A 16,976-nucleotide genomic window follows, 5' to 3' on the forward strand; every position below is an offset into this window, starting at 1 on the left:
GGCGAGGAAAATGACTTTAGAATCAACGAAACGCGAGACTCACTGCTATCCCGAAAAGACAATCATATTATTTTCACTACGCTAGAAGGACATCCCTACGACAAAGGTGCGAAAGATTATTTGGCCGAGAATAAACTCCCCACATATAAAGATTTAACTTTCGCAAGAGTAAGAATAACTAATCTAAATAACGGTAAACATTTAATAAATATTCCCATTAAGCAAAACGAGAAAATACAGACAGAACGAAACGACATAATAGAAGGATTAAGATCATTGAGAGATGCCATGATCGAGCTAAATTTGAAAACCGTTAGTATAGCACAAAATGATCTGTATGATACGATCCCATGGATTTTTGTCTATAAGAGCCTAAAAAGATTTCTTTCCGACCTATCAATAACCATAACAATCTGCAAATCTTTAGTAAGATGCCCCGGCATAACGGAAAGAACGAATATTATTTACGAAAAACATGCCACAAAGATAGGAGGACACAAAAGTATAAATAAAACTTACCATCGAATTAGGCAAAATTATCACTGGCCTACAATGAAAAGGGATATCCAGGAGTATATAAGAAATTGCAAAGACTGCCAGATAAAAAAATTGACAAGGGTAAAAACAAAACAGCCTATGATGATAACTGACACTCCAGGAGTTGCTTTTGATAAAGTATCGATGGACGTAGTAGGGCCATTGCCGATGACAAGCCGAAATAACTCCTATATTTTAACAATACAGGATCTTTTAACGAAATATTCAATAGCCACGCCCATGGAAACGGCGGATTCCTTCTCAATAGCCGATGCCTTTATAAAAGATTTCGTTTGCATATACGGAGCACCAAGAGCTCTATTAACCGACCAAGCTCCAACCTTCTTTACCTCTTTAATGAAAGCAATTGCTAATTATTTTAAAATAAAACAATGCCGTACAACCGCTTATCATCCGCAATCAAATGGATCAATTGAACGCTCGCATCACGTACTAACTGAATACTTAAAGATGTACACCAGTCAAAATAGCGAATGGGACGAGCACATAAAACCTGCCATGTTCGCCTACAACACCTCAGTCCACGAAGGAACGAACTATACCCCCTATTCCCTAATCTTTGGACATCTTCCCAGAACTCCATCTTCCTCAGTAATTCCAGAAGACGCCACTGAACAACCTTATCAGGACTATCTCACTAACCTTTTCAAAATTTTAAGAAATTCGCAAGGCCTAGCAAAACGAAACTTGGTACAGTCAAAAGAAAAGAGTAAAGTATATTATGATAAAAGAATTAACGTTCAAAATTTCAAAGTTAACGATAGAGTTTATCTATTAAAAGAGCCCACAAAAGGGAAATTAGATGATCAATATACTGGGCCATACAAGATTTTAGAAATACTACCAACGAATAACGCGAGAATAGATTTTCGTGGTAAACCACGCGTAGTCCATATAAACAAGTTAAAATTGTGCAAAAGCACATATTACATTGATCCGGGTTGAAAGAAAGCGCAAGAAGAGAATTTTTATAAGCGCAGCCTGGACCCCCGGATCCAGTAGTATTAGGAATTTTAAATATTTTATCTTAATTCATACATATACACGTTTACGCATTATTGTAACAAAAAAAAAACACGAACAAAATGTATTATTTGCACATTTATACTCAAATATCATATTTCTATTTTTAAGGGTTTCCACGTTTTGATACTTACCACATTGCTCTCTGGCACATCGGCAATCATAGCGTACGATTGCGGAGGAGCCTATTTGAACGTGACCACTGTGTCCTTGCTACGATCAGGCGAATGTGACATCGAAGTCGAAACACCTGCGACCGTAAATACATACATACAGCTATTGCAATTATCAAGTTATGCGCAGATACATATAACGCAATGTAAAATAGAGATTTTAAGAACTATATATCATTGTGGGATGCACTCTCACCTTTCGGCAGTCCACAATGGTTACGCGAGCTACTTGCAAGAAACATCTCGCGCTAGGTGCATTCAAATGCATAAAGAGGGCCTCTTAAAGGTAGGAACCGCAGAAATTATCGATGGCCTAAAATCAAATCGTACATATTATAGAAGTATCACACTCGCGGGTAAAGTAAACGTAGATGGAACCTGTAAAGGCATCCAATACTCGGACTATTACGGCACATGGGATGACGTGATAGTCCAAGCGACTATAAAAATTTCTCTAAAAGACTCATACGTGCCAGTAAAATTAAACGCAGGAAAGGTAATGTTAAAATCCGGGACTGTTTGTGAACTAGCGGACAAATCCTGTATAGACTCGGACGATGGTTACACCTTTTGGGAAGGAATACCCAATACCGCTTGCGGGTTTGAAGCATATGACGTCCTGTATGAAGGCACCTCTACTAAATTTCAAGGCATATTAGATCACCAAAATACCACAATATTTACATTAGAATCTCAAGACACCACCTTTGCACTGACATAACACGAAGGCACACAATATGCGGTTACACACTGTATGGCACAGAACACCCGAAACTGTTCATCTTTGAAACACAGAAGGGAAACATTTTCAAAATAAAATCTAAAACCTCTGTAACGAACCTAGATTTATTCACGTACGCAAATTCAAAATTTGTATACGTTGAGAAGTATATGAGAAACCAGATTAGCTCTTTATACAAGGATATAATTACGCAAAAATGCGAACTAGAGAAACAGGTTATACAAAATACCCTATCTCTTGCTGCTGTTTTACCAGATGAATTCGCCTACCGAGTGATGAAAGCTCCAGGTTACATGGCAGTCACAGCCGGAGAGGGAATTCACATAGTTAAATGTATACCCATAGAGGTTACACTACGGAAAACAAATACGTGCCATGCTGAGTTGCCCATTATGTTTAGAAACGCCACACTATACATGACGCCAAAATCACATATCGTCATAAAACACAGTACACTCAGAGATTGTAATCCTTTACTCCCAATAATATACAACATCGAAGGAACTTGGCTACAATTTAACCCTACCCCTTCCATGATAAATTCTCCTCATGAAATCAAACCATTAACAAAACTCTCTTGGAAATACCTTGCGCCAAAATCACTAGCCACCAGTGGCATTTACTCCCAACAAGACCTTGACGAATTAAGAGACCATATTATGTTCCCCGCGGAAAAGAACGCGGTTTTGCACACCATCGCTCGAGGCTTTACGAGTCAAACGATACAATCCGATACCGTTTCATTGCAAAATTTATTAGACGAAAATGCGCTGAATAAAATTTATAACAACACGCTAACTAAAATATGGAACGGTTTTACAACATTTGGTGCGGCAACCGCCGGCGTATTCGGCATTTTTATAATAATAAGAGTAATAAAAATTGTATTTGACACACTGGTTCACGGTTATGCTTTGCATGCGGCATATGGCTGTAGCTTGCATTTACTCGGAGCCATCTGGAGCTCCTTTACACATTTATTGCTATATTTGGCCAATAGGCCACAGCCACAGCCACAACCAAATGTAATTCCGCAAAACCCGCCAGGACAAACAAACACAGAAACTGTACCTAACGCACCAGCCGTCAATGACACTCATCCGATACCTATCGTTTATACATTTCGGGACATGCGTGCCAGACTGGATGAGCAAAATTCTCCATGAAATACTTTCACTCCGAAATTTGCACTTAAGGGGGGTGGTGTGACGTCCCAGTTGCACATTTTTTATTTTATTAAATTCTCATCAGACTCACTCAAAGGATGCTAATAGAGCAAGATCAATTATAAAATTCGTTATAATAACTTGGAAAAACCATATGTGTATTTAATAGACACCCTATATAAAAACTATACGAGTCAATCATTTACACATACATGCGAGTATCAGTATATGGGAAGAAAGTTGCTCATTTAGTAAAGAGAGCAATATTAGAAATTAGCATTAGTACTTATGTCCACCCTGTATATGGACTACACACATAGAACGCACGTACAAGCGTACATACATATAATCACAAGGTAAAAAATTGTACATCGTAACGGAAAACAGCATACAAATATTCCACATCAATATTTCTTGAGCACCCGGTATATCAAAAAATACGTAAAAATATAGCTACGAGTCTGTAGAATATATTAAAAACATATAATCTAAGATTTATTTATAATCCACGGGAACATTATTAGGAAACTGGAAACTTTATTACAAATGTCACAAAATTTAAAACGTTATATATAAATATAAAGGAACGTATACATAAACCCAAACGTTGTATACATAGATTCTTCAACCTGCAAGGAATAATTTGAGTAATATCAAAAGGTAATATATATATGTTTACATGCATATATATATATATATATATATATATATATATATGTATGTATCAGAATAGAAGTACGATTTACACATTGCGAAAGCTTCAATATCCTCAAGATTTTATACGCACACTCTAGTTTAAGCAGCGTAAGATTATTATATATATTAGTAGAATAATTCAGTATTAATAGAATATTCAGTAGGGAATATTTTATTCCTACGTTAAGCATTATAAGAGTTTTAGACTGTGCACGGAAATGCAAGTCCGCTGTCGATCGATAATCTTATCCGCCCGCCCGATAAGATAATGCATACTGGAAGCCTAAGGCAAAAAGCAACGCAAATGTAATATTATTAACTAAGAACGGCCCATCCCGTGACACGCTTTAATTATTAAATACACGAGCATTTATATATCCACACATTAATATTAAGACTTTTATACCTTTTACACATTATTCCCCGTCGACTTTTAAAAATATTATATCTTTATATCTTTATACGAATTTATACCCGTACTAATATGCTGTGCAACGCGTACACGTATTCTATATAACGTAGCATTTTGTAACCACATTATAGGTAGTAATAAGGAATTAAGCATATAAGAAATAATATTTTATTCAATGTAATATTCTAAAGGAGTCTTAGAACGTGCAAGTCGCCCGACGATCAATACTTTTATCCGCCCGGCCGATAAGATAAGAGGGAAGCCCAGAGAACAACGGCTGCAGACAATGATGTAAAAGTCTCGGTATGCAGACGGTAAAAACACTAGCTGTCCTTCTCGCACGCCGGGAAAGCCCCGACGCACAGGAGGGAAGCCCCGAACGATGTAGCGATCCCTACCAGCAGCGTTTCCCACTCGCCTTAGCCTCGCCCATGACCATCCCACCAGCACGCGAAGACTTGATGCAACGACATACGGAGCCCTATCCCACCACGTACATCGAAGCGCTCCCACGGCAGCATCTCCCCACCAACACCCGAAGACCGGAGGAGCTCAGTGAGAGCCGAACATCCAGCATTACTATTTCAAACTTCGAACAGCTAACACCACTAGCTCTTCAGTATAGTAGTCCGGTGTACGCATCGACAAGCTCCGAACTCACAGTTATAAGACTTCTATTCTTGTACTTAGAGTTTCTCTAGCGTTAGCAGACGCTAGTAATATTAATTGCCTAACTTAACTTAAATATAAAATAAAGTGCTATTTTACTCTACATAACTCTACCAATTATTTCAACATCCGGTTACCAATTCATCCTGAATTAACCGTCATTACCATAATTAAGAACGCTTATCAGTAATCAATCTGGAGGACCAGCTACACGGAGAATCCAGCATATTAACCATTATTCAAACACATATAATCATAAAGGGTAAGAGGAAACATTACTTATAAATCCTACACAACCATTGACGGGTTATTAGTCTTATGGTCCCCGGTAGACCCGGTGAACTGCAGGGTGACCGAAAAAGAAAATAAAATATCTCATTTATAAAGGAAAATTACACTGAAAATAATTAACATACACTGCTCAGATTTATTACTACTAGTAGTATTATATGTTCATGTTCTTAAAATAGAGAATAGTTTTTTTTGTCAACTTCAAATACTGGGACGTGACACTATGTACGCAAGTTTCCTTCGTTCGGAACGTCTTAGGTACGTTTCGGCAATTGAGATATACAGAAAATTCTTGTACAACGGCAAGGAATTGGAGGAATCACGTTTCTCTACACACAGAGCAGAGATCGCTATGTAAGCAAGTTTCCTTCGTTCGGAACGTCTTAGTTACGTGTCAGTAAGTGAGTTTAGTCGAAAATTCTTGAGCAACATCAAGGAAATTGAGAAAAAACGCTTCTCGGCATACTTTGTTAAAATCGCTATGTACGCTAGTTTTGTTCGTTCGGAACGTCTTCGTTACGTGTCGGCAAATGAGATATGCGGAAAATTCTTGTACAACGTCAAGGAATTGGAAGAATCACGTTTCTCTACACACAGAGCAGAGATCCTTTTGTACGCAAGTTTCCTTCATTCGGAACGTCTTAGTTATGTGTTGGTAAGTGAGATATGCAGAAAATTCTTGTACAACGTCAAGGAACTAAAGGAATCACATTTCTCTGCACACAAAGAAAAGATCGCTTTGTACGCAAGTTTCCTTCGTTCGGAACGTCTTAGTTATGTGTCGGTAAGTGAGATATGCAGAAAATTCTTGTATAACATCAAGGAAATTGAGTAGAAAAGCTTCTTTGCACACAGAGCACAGATCGCTATGTACGCAAGTTTCCTTCGTTCGGAACGTCTTAGTTACGTGTCGACATGTGAAATATGCAGAAAATTCTTGTACAACGTCAAGGAACTAAAGGAATCACATTTCTCTGCGCACAGAGAAGAGATCGCTATGTACGCAAGTTTCCTTCGTTCGGAACGTCTTAGTTACGAGTCGGCAAATGAGATATGCAGAAAATTCTTGTACAACGTCAAGGAATTGGAGGAATCACGTTTCTCTACACACAGAGCAGAGATCGCTATGTACGCAAGTTTCCTTCGTTCGGAACGTCTTAGGTACGTTTCGGCAATTGAGATATATAGAAAATTCTTGTACAACGGCAAGGAATTGGAGGAATCACGTTTCTCTACACACAGAGCAGAGATCGCTATGTACGCAAGTTTCCTTCGTTCGGAACGTCTTAGTTACGTGTCAGTAAGTGAGTTTAGTCGAAAATTCTTGAGCAACATCAAGGAAATTGAGAAAAAACGCTTCTCGGCATACTTTGTTAAAATCGCTATGTACGCTAGTTTTGTTCGTTCGGAACGTCTTTGTTACGTGTCGGCAAATGAGATATGCAGAAAATTCTTGTACAACGTCAAGGAATTGGAAGAATCACGTTTCTCTATACACAGAGCAGAGATCCTTTTGTACGCAAGTTTCCTTCATTCGGAACGTCTTAGTTATGTGTTGGTAAGTGAGATATGTAGAAAATTCTTGTACAACGTCAAGGAACTAAAGGAATCACATTTCTCTGCACACAAAGAAAAGATCGCTTTGTACGCAAGTTTCCTTCGTTCGGAACGTCTTAGTTACGTGTCGGCAAATGAGATATGCAGAAAATTCTTGTATAACTTCAAGGAAATTGAGTAAAAACACTTCTCTGCATATAAAACTAAAATCGCTATGTACGCAGGTTTCCTTCGTTCGGAACGTCTTAGTTATGTGTCGGTAAGTGAGATATGCAGAAAATTCTTGTATAACATCAAGGAACTATAGGAATCACGTTTCTCTGCACACAGAGAAGAGATCGCTATGTACGCAGGTTTCCTTCGTTCGGAACGTCTTAGGTACATGTCGGCAAATGAGATATGCAGAAAATTCTTGTACAACGTCAAGGAATTGGAGGAATCACGTTTCTCTACACACAGAGCAGAGATCGCTATGTACACAAGTTTCCTTCGTTCGGAACGTCTTAGTGAGAGGTGTGTCAGTTAGATATGTAAAAAATTCTTGTACAACATCATGGAAATTGAGTAGAAACACTTCTCTGCACACAGAGCTAAGATCGATATGTACGCAAGTTTCCTTCGTTCGGAACGTCTTAGTTACCCGTCGGTAAGTAAGATATGTAGAAAATTCTTGTACAACGTCAAGGAACTAAAGGAAACACATTTCTCTGCGCACAGAGAAGAGATCGCTATGTACGCAAGTTTCCTTCGTTCGGAACGTCTTAGGTACGTTTCGGCAATTGAGATATACAGAAAATTCTTGTACAACGGCAAGGAATTGGAGGAATCACGTTTCTCTACACACAGAGCAGAGATCGCTATGTACGCAAGTTTCCTTCGTTCGGAATGCCTTAGTTACGTGCCGGCAAATGAGATATGCACAAAATTCTTGTACAACGTCAAGGAAATAGAGGAATCACGTTCCTCTGAACACAGAGCTAAGATCGCTATGTACGCAAGTTTCCTCCGTTCGGAACATCTTAGTTACGTGTCAGCAAGTGAGATATGCACAAAATTCTTGTACAACGTCAAGGAAATAGAGGAATCACGTTCCTCTGAACACAGAGCTAAGATCGCTATGTACGCAAGTATCCTTTGTTCGGAACGCCTTAGTTACGTGCCGGAAAGTGAGATATGCAGAAATTTCTTGTACAACGTCAAGGAACTATAGGAATCACGTTTCTCTGCACACAGAGAAGAGATCGCTATGTACGCAGGTTTCCTTCGTTCGGAACGTCTTAGTTACGTGTCGGCAAATGAGATATGCAGAAAATTCTTGTACAACGTCAAGGAATTGGAAGAATCACGTTTCTCTACACACAGAGCAGAGATCCCTATGTACGCAAGTTTCCTTCGTTCGGAACGTCTTAGTTACATGCGTTTAAATAAGATATGTAGAAAATTTTTGTTCAACATCATGGAAATTGAGTAAAAACACTTCTCTGCACACAGAGCACAGATCGCTATGTACTCCAGTTTCATTCGTTCGGAACGTCTTAGCTACGTGTCGGCAAGTGAGTGATATTGGGGAACAATTGTGTTGCGTTTATGTTTGATGAATTTCGGTATGAACTCGACAGTGTGGAGATTGACCGCAACAGAAACGTTGGAATAACTTCCACGATTAAAAACAATGTCTCTCTAACAACCGAGAAAGGTAAAGTCTTGGAGAATGCTGTGTGGAATATATCCCATAATGCTGTTGAAGCTTACTTCAACTTTTGCGTGGCACTAAACATACTATTGGGTTTTTGCGAGGATTATAAGCGAATTGTGATTAGCACTCGTCACGAATTAATTCTGATATGTTCGCACAACGACAATGATTGCATATTTGGAAATGCTTCGACCGAATTATTTAAGATACAATAGCATTTGCAACATGTAATATTGAGCGAGGTCAATAAACTATCCTTGCTGCACGCGTTGGAAAGTGGGCGATTCTTTAATATGAGTTTTTGCTCTTGGGATCTATACGAATTTCCTTTATTGCATAATACGACCAAGCATTCGTGGACCATGAAAGCCGCCACCCAGCTGGAGAAGCCGCGATACGTGATCTTTGCGCTGCAGACTGGTAGAAAAAATGCTATGTCAAAAGATATTACTACATTCGACGACTGTAAATTGACCAACGTTAAACTTTATCTAGACTTGGAATTTGATCGATGATTTGAATTAAGATTTTGATAAAAATAGATTCGTCCCCTTGTTCAATATGTACTCTCGTTTTCGCAAATCTTATTACGGATGTGATAATGATGATATGCTATTAAACATTTCAAAATTTCTATATTGCGGTCTTCTCGCGGTTATTGATTATTCGCGACAAAAGGAGTCTGTCAAAAATTCCACCATGGACGTGAGATTGGAATTTGAGTGCAAGGAGGATATACCGGCAAATATTACCGCCTTGTTTCATCTTGCACGATCGCATAATCGAATATTGCCCATTGACGAACGTAGTTCGTAAAATTACCTAGATCAGCAAATATCCCCTCCAATGTCAAAAATATTTAAAAATTGATATTTTGACGATCGCCAGCAGTCGTACATTATTCTTGCAATTGTACAGTAATATTATCAGCATGCTCGCGCCAACGTTTGTGGATCTGCAAGGATTCATTATCGGGCGAAACTTTATCGTGAAGAAAGTAACGATACTGAGAAATGGATTTGTTCTATCTCACTACTTTTTTGCAAGTCCATATCATGGCGTACGCTTACAAAACCTAAGAGACGCCAAGCTTCATAGCTAATCGGACATCACCATGGACTTCAATAGAAGGATGGAAACGTTCCACACAGCTTCGCTACGCGATTGATTATGAAAGCTGTGATGGGTGCGATGGAAGAAAATGGAGCATCGTCTCCTATCGTGTACGTTAAAGGACATGAAAAACGTGAATGGCTGGCCGATATACTTGACGATGATGCAAGAAACGTCGTTATTATTATTGGGACCTTAGATGCGGATCATGAAGGTATCACTTCGTTAAATAAACTAGATGTTACTAATACTATGCTGTGAGAAACATTTAAAAAATTGCGCTTTATAAAATGTATTTAAAATATTCAATTGGTGGACGAATCATCATAAATATTCACCCAAACTTTATTTAGAATAAACTATTGTTATAGTATATTTTTATTCTCTTTTATTTTTCCCTTTTCTTCTTTCTTATCCTGCGAGTATTAAATTTCAGTACATGGCGTTACATAACGGCGTCAGTTAATTAATTAAAATATAGATGTTACATGTCTAAATATAAAATTTTTAAAATAATAAGTTTTTTGTTGTTTAATAATCATTCATAACCGTTCAATAGCTATTTGATAGTCGTTCAAAATTGTTCAGTTGTCGTTTGATAGCTGTTCGATAGCTGTTCAATAATCATTTATAACCATTCGATAGCTGTCCAAAGCTGTTCAAAGTTGTTCGATAGCTGTTCAAAGCTGTTCAATAGTCATTCATAGACGTTCAATTGTTGTTCGATAGCTGTTCGATAGTCGTGCGACAGCCGTTCAAAGCTGTTCGATAGTGGTTTGCATATTTTCTACACTTGAACGCCTCGCGCTATCCCTCTTCCACAGCCTCGCGTTCGCCTCGCGCTATCTCCCTCATACCTACCGTCTTACGAACGCTATATCTCTCTCCAACGTGTATGCGAACGCCATCCTTCTTCCACGTGCATGCCTCGTGCTATTTCTCTCCAACGTGTACGTGGGCACTATCTCTTTCCCTCTCTCTGTGTCTCTCTGTTTGTCTGTCTGTCTGTCTGTCTGTCTGTCTCTCTCTCTCTCTCTCTCTCTCTCTATATATATATATATATATATACATATACATATATATATATTTATTCGGAATATAAAAGTCATTTTCATTTATAATAAAATCAGTGAGTTACTCGGGCGGAGCCCGAATTTCCAAATTCCTTCTGGCAAACAATCCCAACTATCGTACCTCTCCGGAGGCACAACATAATTTGGTGGCAGCGATGGAATCTGCCGGAGAATCGCCAGAGCTCACCTAAGTAAGGCCTGCAAAAGACACGGTTATATTAAAAAGCGAGCACGCCAGCAATTAATTCAATTAAAGTTGACGGATGGAAGCAGCAGCCAAGCCTTCCCCAAAACCTGCAAAGCATCCAGAATGTAAACAGGGCAGGCGCCAACACACGTAGAACGTAAGCTGACGAAAACCACAATCGACAATGCACGGACAACAGAACGACCATCGCCACAACAGCTGTTGCAGAAACGTGAGCCGCCAAGCATCGCGACTTACGATAACTCTAAGATGACAACGTACCGACGCCGGACAACGACCGCCGTATGACGAGTATTGTCAGCCGTATTAGCCGCCGAGCGAAGGACTGCAGCGTCAGCGACCTACTGTCACAGCGAGCGATCTGTCATAGTATTGTAAGTCCGAAAAATTTTATTAATATAATTGCGTGAATGTCGAAAGGTTCTAATATACAGAAACCGATAGCAAACCGATTAGCATAAGTTTAACACTGCGAGAAAATTTTGTTAATTTGTGAAGAAAATTAGAAATGCAACACTCGAGCGAAAGCGAGCCCGAGCTACCGGATAACGTCGTCACAGAACGCGAATTTCCGTTTAACAATTTTGACGAAAGCCTACTCCCGCTTAATACTACTGACCCCACTGACAACACTCAACGCGAGACTAAACGAACGCGAACGTATTAGCAGAACTCCGAAAAGAGTATTCTTACGGCGCGAATTTTCATTAATTTCCTACGAGAGCGATCTATTCGTTCCGGAAGAAATTTAATAGTTTACGTCTGAATTTTTTTCAATTATTATGTACGGTCCGATCCATAGGGATTCAAGTTTCTTAGATTGCCGCGTCGGAGAATCTCGTCATGCATTAGTATTTTGTTGCTGAATTTGAATTTTATTTCTCTAGTACTTTTGTCGTACTGTTTTTAGGCTTTGATTTTTTCTTCTTTGATATGCTCCTTTACGAACTGATTCGTTGCTCTTAGTCTTTCTTTCGATTCTTGCACGTAATCGTCGTAATTATATGTCGGTTTAGGCGGTCTCGCCAGTGACATAGGTAGATCCGCTTGATGCCCGTAGACTAATTTAAAGGGTGTATACCCCGTAGCCGTGTGGAATAGTATTATACGTGAACATTGCGAACGGTATCCAGTCATCTCAGTCTGTTTGGTCTTCGTTTATGTAGTGTCTTAAATATTACGCTAATGTTCGATGCGATTGTTCTAACGCGACATTACTTTCCGGGTGATAGGCAGTTGTTCATATTTTATTTATTTTTAATAATTTACATGTATTTTTAAACATTTTGCTGAGGAAACTTGTACCTTGATCCGTTAAAATTTTTTCCGGTATTCCGGATTCAAGTACAATTTTAATAACGAACTCTTTACTGACCGTATTCGCTTCTTGGTTTGAAATCAGTATCGCTTTGCTGAATTTCGTTAAATTGTCTTAGAACGTTAAAAGATATTTATTTCTGTTTGTTGTTATTGTTAGCGGTCCTACAATATCTAATGCGCATTTTTGGAACGATTTAGTAGACGTATCCGTGATTATTAACGGAACTTTATTTTTTCGCGATAGTTTATTTTTCTTGCATATTTCGCATTTTGCATTGTATTTTTCTACATCTTTCGTTATTCCTGGCCAATTATAAATTAGGCGGATTGTTTTTATCGTTCGTTCAACTCCTTGATGTCTTCCGTTTTCTTCATTAATTTTGTCAGTGGCTTGGCTATTTTTGAGAAATCTTCTATAAATTTTCTATAGTATCCGGCTTGTCTTATGGAAGATTGTTTATCCTTTACTTTCTTCGGCGTCGAAAATTTTTTTGCCGTTAACTTTGACAGGTCCGGAAATATTCCATTTTCCGTAATTATGTGAACTAGATAAATTACTTCCTTGCCCAAAAATTCGCATTTATCCTGTTGCAATTTTAGATTATCTTCTCGGAGTTTTTGTTTCCATGAGTCTTTTATTGTGGTCCTCTAGGCTCGATCCATACATGACGATGTCGTCTAAAGAAACTAGACATTCAAATTCTTGCATTCCGGTTAGAATTGAATTCATCAGTCTCTGGAATGTTGCTCGTGCATTTTTCAATCCAAATGGCATTCTATTAAATTCAAAGTGTCTGTAGGGCGTTAAGAAAGCTGTCTTTTGTTTATCTTACTCAGCCATCGGTATCTGATGATATCCTTACGCTAAGTTGAATATGGTAAAATATTGTATATAGCGTTTCCTATCTGGTCCAGTATATCGGTGATATTGGGCAGTGGAAATGAGTTGCCTCTTGTTAAGTCGTTTAGCTTCAGAAAGTCTACTACTACTCGGAGCTTAAGTTTTCCGGATGAGTCGGTCTTTTTCGGTATCACTAATAAGGATGCGTTTCATTGACTCGCGCTTGTTCAGATTATGCCGTTTTTTGGCATTTCTTGCACTTGTTTATTTACTTCCATCTTGTGCTTCTCGGGAAGATGATACGGTCTTGTGTTCATCAGCGAGGTATCGGCGCTTATCTCGTGCTCTACCGTCGCGGTGCACGTCAGCGGTTCTCTGTCCAACTGAAATGTTTCGTAATGTTCTTCGCATATGCGTGGGATATGCCTGTTTTTCTTCCGTATTTAAATGTTGCGTGCGTAGTAGTTGTCAGATTTGTCCGTGTCTCGAATTAGTAGGCTTAAATTTTTTTCTTGTTTGTACCGTATGTATTTTGGATTCGATATCGCGTTCTACGTCTTCGAGAGTGACTTTCGGCGTCTGTCTCTCGACTTCCAAATCAGTTGTATTTATAATACTAACGGGACACGTGTAATCTTTAGGTTCTACTAAACAATTTCCAAGGTAGATTCCTGGAGCTGTTTCCTCTGCTCGTATTATTCCTATCCGATTTTGATTCATTGTCGTTTTTACGATGATTTCGTTGCGCGGTTTTAAGATCGTTTTGTTAAGCGAATGAAATTTTAGTACGGCGTTTTCTATTTTTATTTGATTTTGATTATAATCGCAAGATACCGAATGATGTCGAAGAAAATCAATTCCTAGAATTCGTTCATATCCGATCGGAATGTCGTCTCTTACAACATAAAATGCATGTTTCACATTGTGATTTTCTATTTTAATCGTGGCATACATTTTCCTTATGGTATGTTCTCTATGCTCGGTTATGTCTGTGAGTGCGATTTTATCTTCATATATAAACGTGTCGTCTTTTATGTGTTTCAATTTTATTAGTGAGATGGTCGATTCTGAATCGTACAACATCCGTATTTTTTCTTTTCTTGCTTGTCGCATTGGTAATGTTATTAATAATAAGTCTGTCTTTTTCAATGCGCGTGATATATCTTTAATGTGCGTAACGCGATATTCAGATACAGGTCGCGGTTGCTTCTTTCTCGCTTCCTTCTGCTCGTCTTCGCTGTTGCTACTTGCGCTATCGGCGTTTTTTCTCTGTTGTCGCGAATTCTTTCGATTGCGTATATTTTTTTCGTGCGTTTTTTGCTGATTACCCATTTTTATTTTATTTGTACTACTTTTCGGTTTTCTATTCAGGCTCCAGCATTCGTCGCGGCTGAGTTCTGTCTTTTTGCAGTGCAAACAATATTTATTTATCGCGTTTATTCGCGAGGGTTTTTCTGGTTTCGGAAGCGCGTATTGGTTACTTCGACAATCGAGTCCGTAATGTCCGTTTTTTCCGAATTTAAAGCATTGCGGGATCAAGCTTCTATTCAAGCTACTATTCCGCGAATAACTTAAGTCGGTTTTATTTTTATTAGTAAAGTTATTTGTTCTCACCGTTGACGGTCTGAGTTTTTCTTCGGTGCTCGCGCCCGTTATCGCTCCTTGCGCTCCTGGAGCGTCGTATATTGCTGCGCGCGTACCAGTGCTTGTAATTCGTCGTGTAGTCTGATTTGGAAATTTATTAATGCCTGCTCTTGGATTTTCTGTTGAATCGTGAGTTTTGTTGATGCGGAATGCTCTTTTCTTTCGATCATCGAATCGTATAATTTCATCGCTTGTAAATCAACGCGTTGTCCGAAAGCGCAGTTTCATTCAGTTTTTGTTTTAACGAATTGAATTCGATCTATAAGTGTATCGTGCTTTGTTTCGACTGGTAATAAGAGTCTCGAGTTGTTGTTTTAGTTCGTCGAAAGTCTAAATATTTCGTGTCTCGAAATCCTACATTTTCCTTTTAGTTCTGTTGTAAATAATATTGCTCGAATTAACAATTATTTTTCCGCGGGATTAATGTCTTGAGCGGCATGCATTTAAAAATTCTAATAACTTATGTTGTGATGTTTCGTCAAATTCGGGAATCATTGCTCTTGCTTTTTTTAACGGTAAGTAATTCGGAGCGGCGCTTCGTCGACTTCTGATGTCGCGTGCAGTTCGTCCGTATGTTTCATTAAACGTGTCGTTACCGTCTTCTGGGCGGTTATCTCCGTGACGTGGTAATTCCGTGATCGCGTCTTCTACTCGCGTTACTCATCTGTTTAATGATCTTACTTCCGTGCGTATTTCGTTTAATGTTTCGAGGAAATGCGCGTTGCGTCTTCCTTACTCGTGGTTTGGTTCGGGAGGCGGTGTGCGATTTGTTACCGCTATGTCGCGGTCCATCTGGCAAATGAATCGTCGCATGTTTTCGATTTCCTCGTCTACCGCGCTTCGTGGCGGATTTGCGGGAGTGCATTCGTGCGGATTTCGCGATTCGGCTATATTATTTTCTTGTTGGCGATAAATTTCTTCCGGATTGAATAGATCGCTCTCGTAGCAAGTTAATGAAAATTCGCGTCGTAAGGATACTCTACTTGGAGTTCTGCTAATATATGTTCGCGTTCGTTTAGTCTCGCGTTGAGTGTTATCAGTGGGGTTAGTCGTATTACGCGGGAGTAGGCTTTTGTCAAAATTGTTGAACGGAAATTTGCGTTCTGTGACGACGTTATCCGATAGCTCGGGCTCGCTTTCGCTCGAGTGTTGCATTTCTAATTTTCTTCACAAATTAACAAAATTTTCTCGCAGTGTTAAACTTATGCTAATCGCTCGTCGAGCTGGTTCGCTCTGTTACTATGATCGGTTCGCTATCGGTTTCTGTATATTAAAACCTTTCGACATTCACGCAATTATATTAATAAAATTTTTCGGACTTACAATACTATGACAGATCGCTCGCTGTGACAGTAGGTCGCTGACGCTGCAGTCCTTCGCTCGGCGGCTGATACGGCTGACGATGCTCGTCGTACGGCGGTCGTTGTCCGGCGTCGGTACGTCATCATCTTAGAGTTATCGTAAGTCGCGATGCTTGGCGGCTCACGTTTCTGCAACAGCTGTTGTAGCGATAGTCATTCTGTTGTCCGTGCGTTGTCGATTGTGGTTTTCGTCAGCTTACGTTCTACGTGTGCTGGCGAGCCTGCCCTGTTTACATTCTGGGTGCTTTGCAGGTTTTGGGGAAGGCTTGGCTGCTGCTTCCATCCGTCAACTTTAATTGAATTAATTGCTGGTGTGCCCGCTTTTTTAATATAACCGTGTTTTTTGCAGGTTTTAAGTGAGCTTTGGCAATGCTCCCGCAGATTCCATCGCTGCCACCAAATTATGTTATGCCTCCGGAGAGGCACGATAGTT

Source organism: Polyergus mexicanus, unplaced genomic scaffold (genome assembly GCF_030449975.1).
Source record: "Polyergus mexicanus isolate NDT 795.1 unplaced genomic scaffold, iyPolMexi1.0 SCAF_20, whole genome shotgun sequence".
NCBI lineage: Eukaryota > Metazoa > Arthropoda > Insecta > Hymenoptera > Formicidae > Polyergus > Polyergus mexicanus.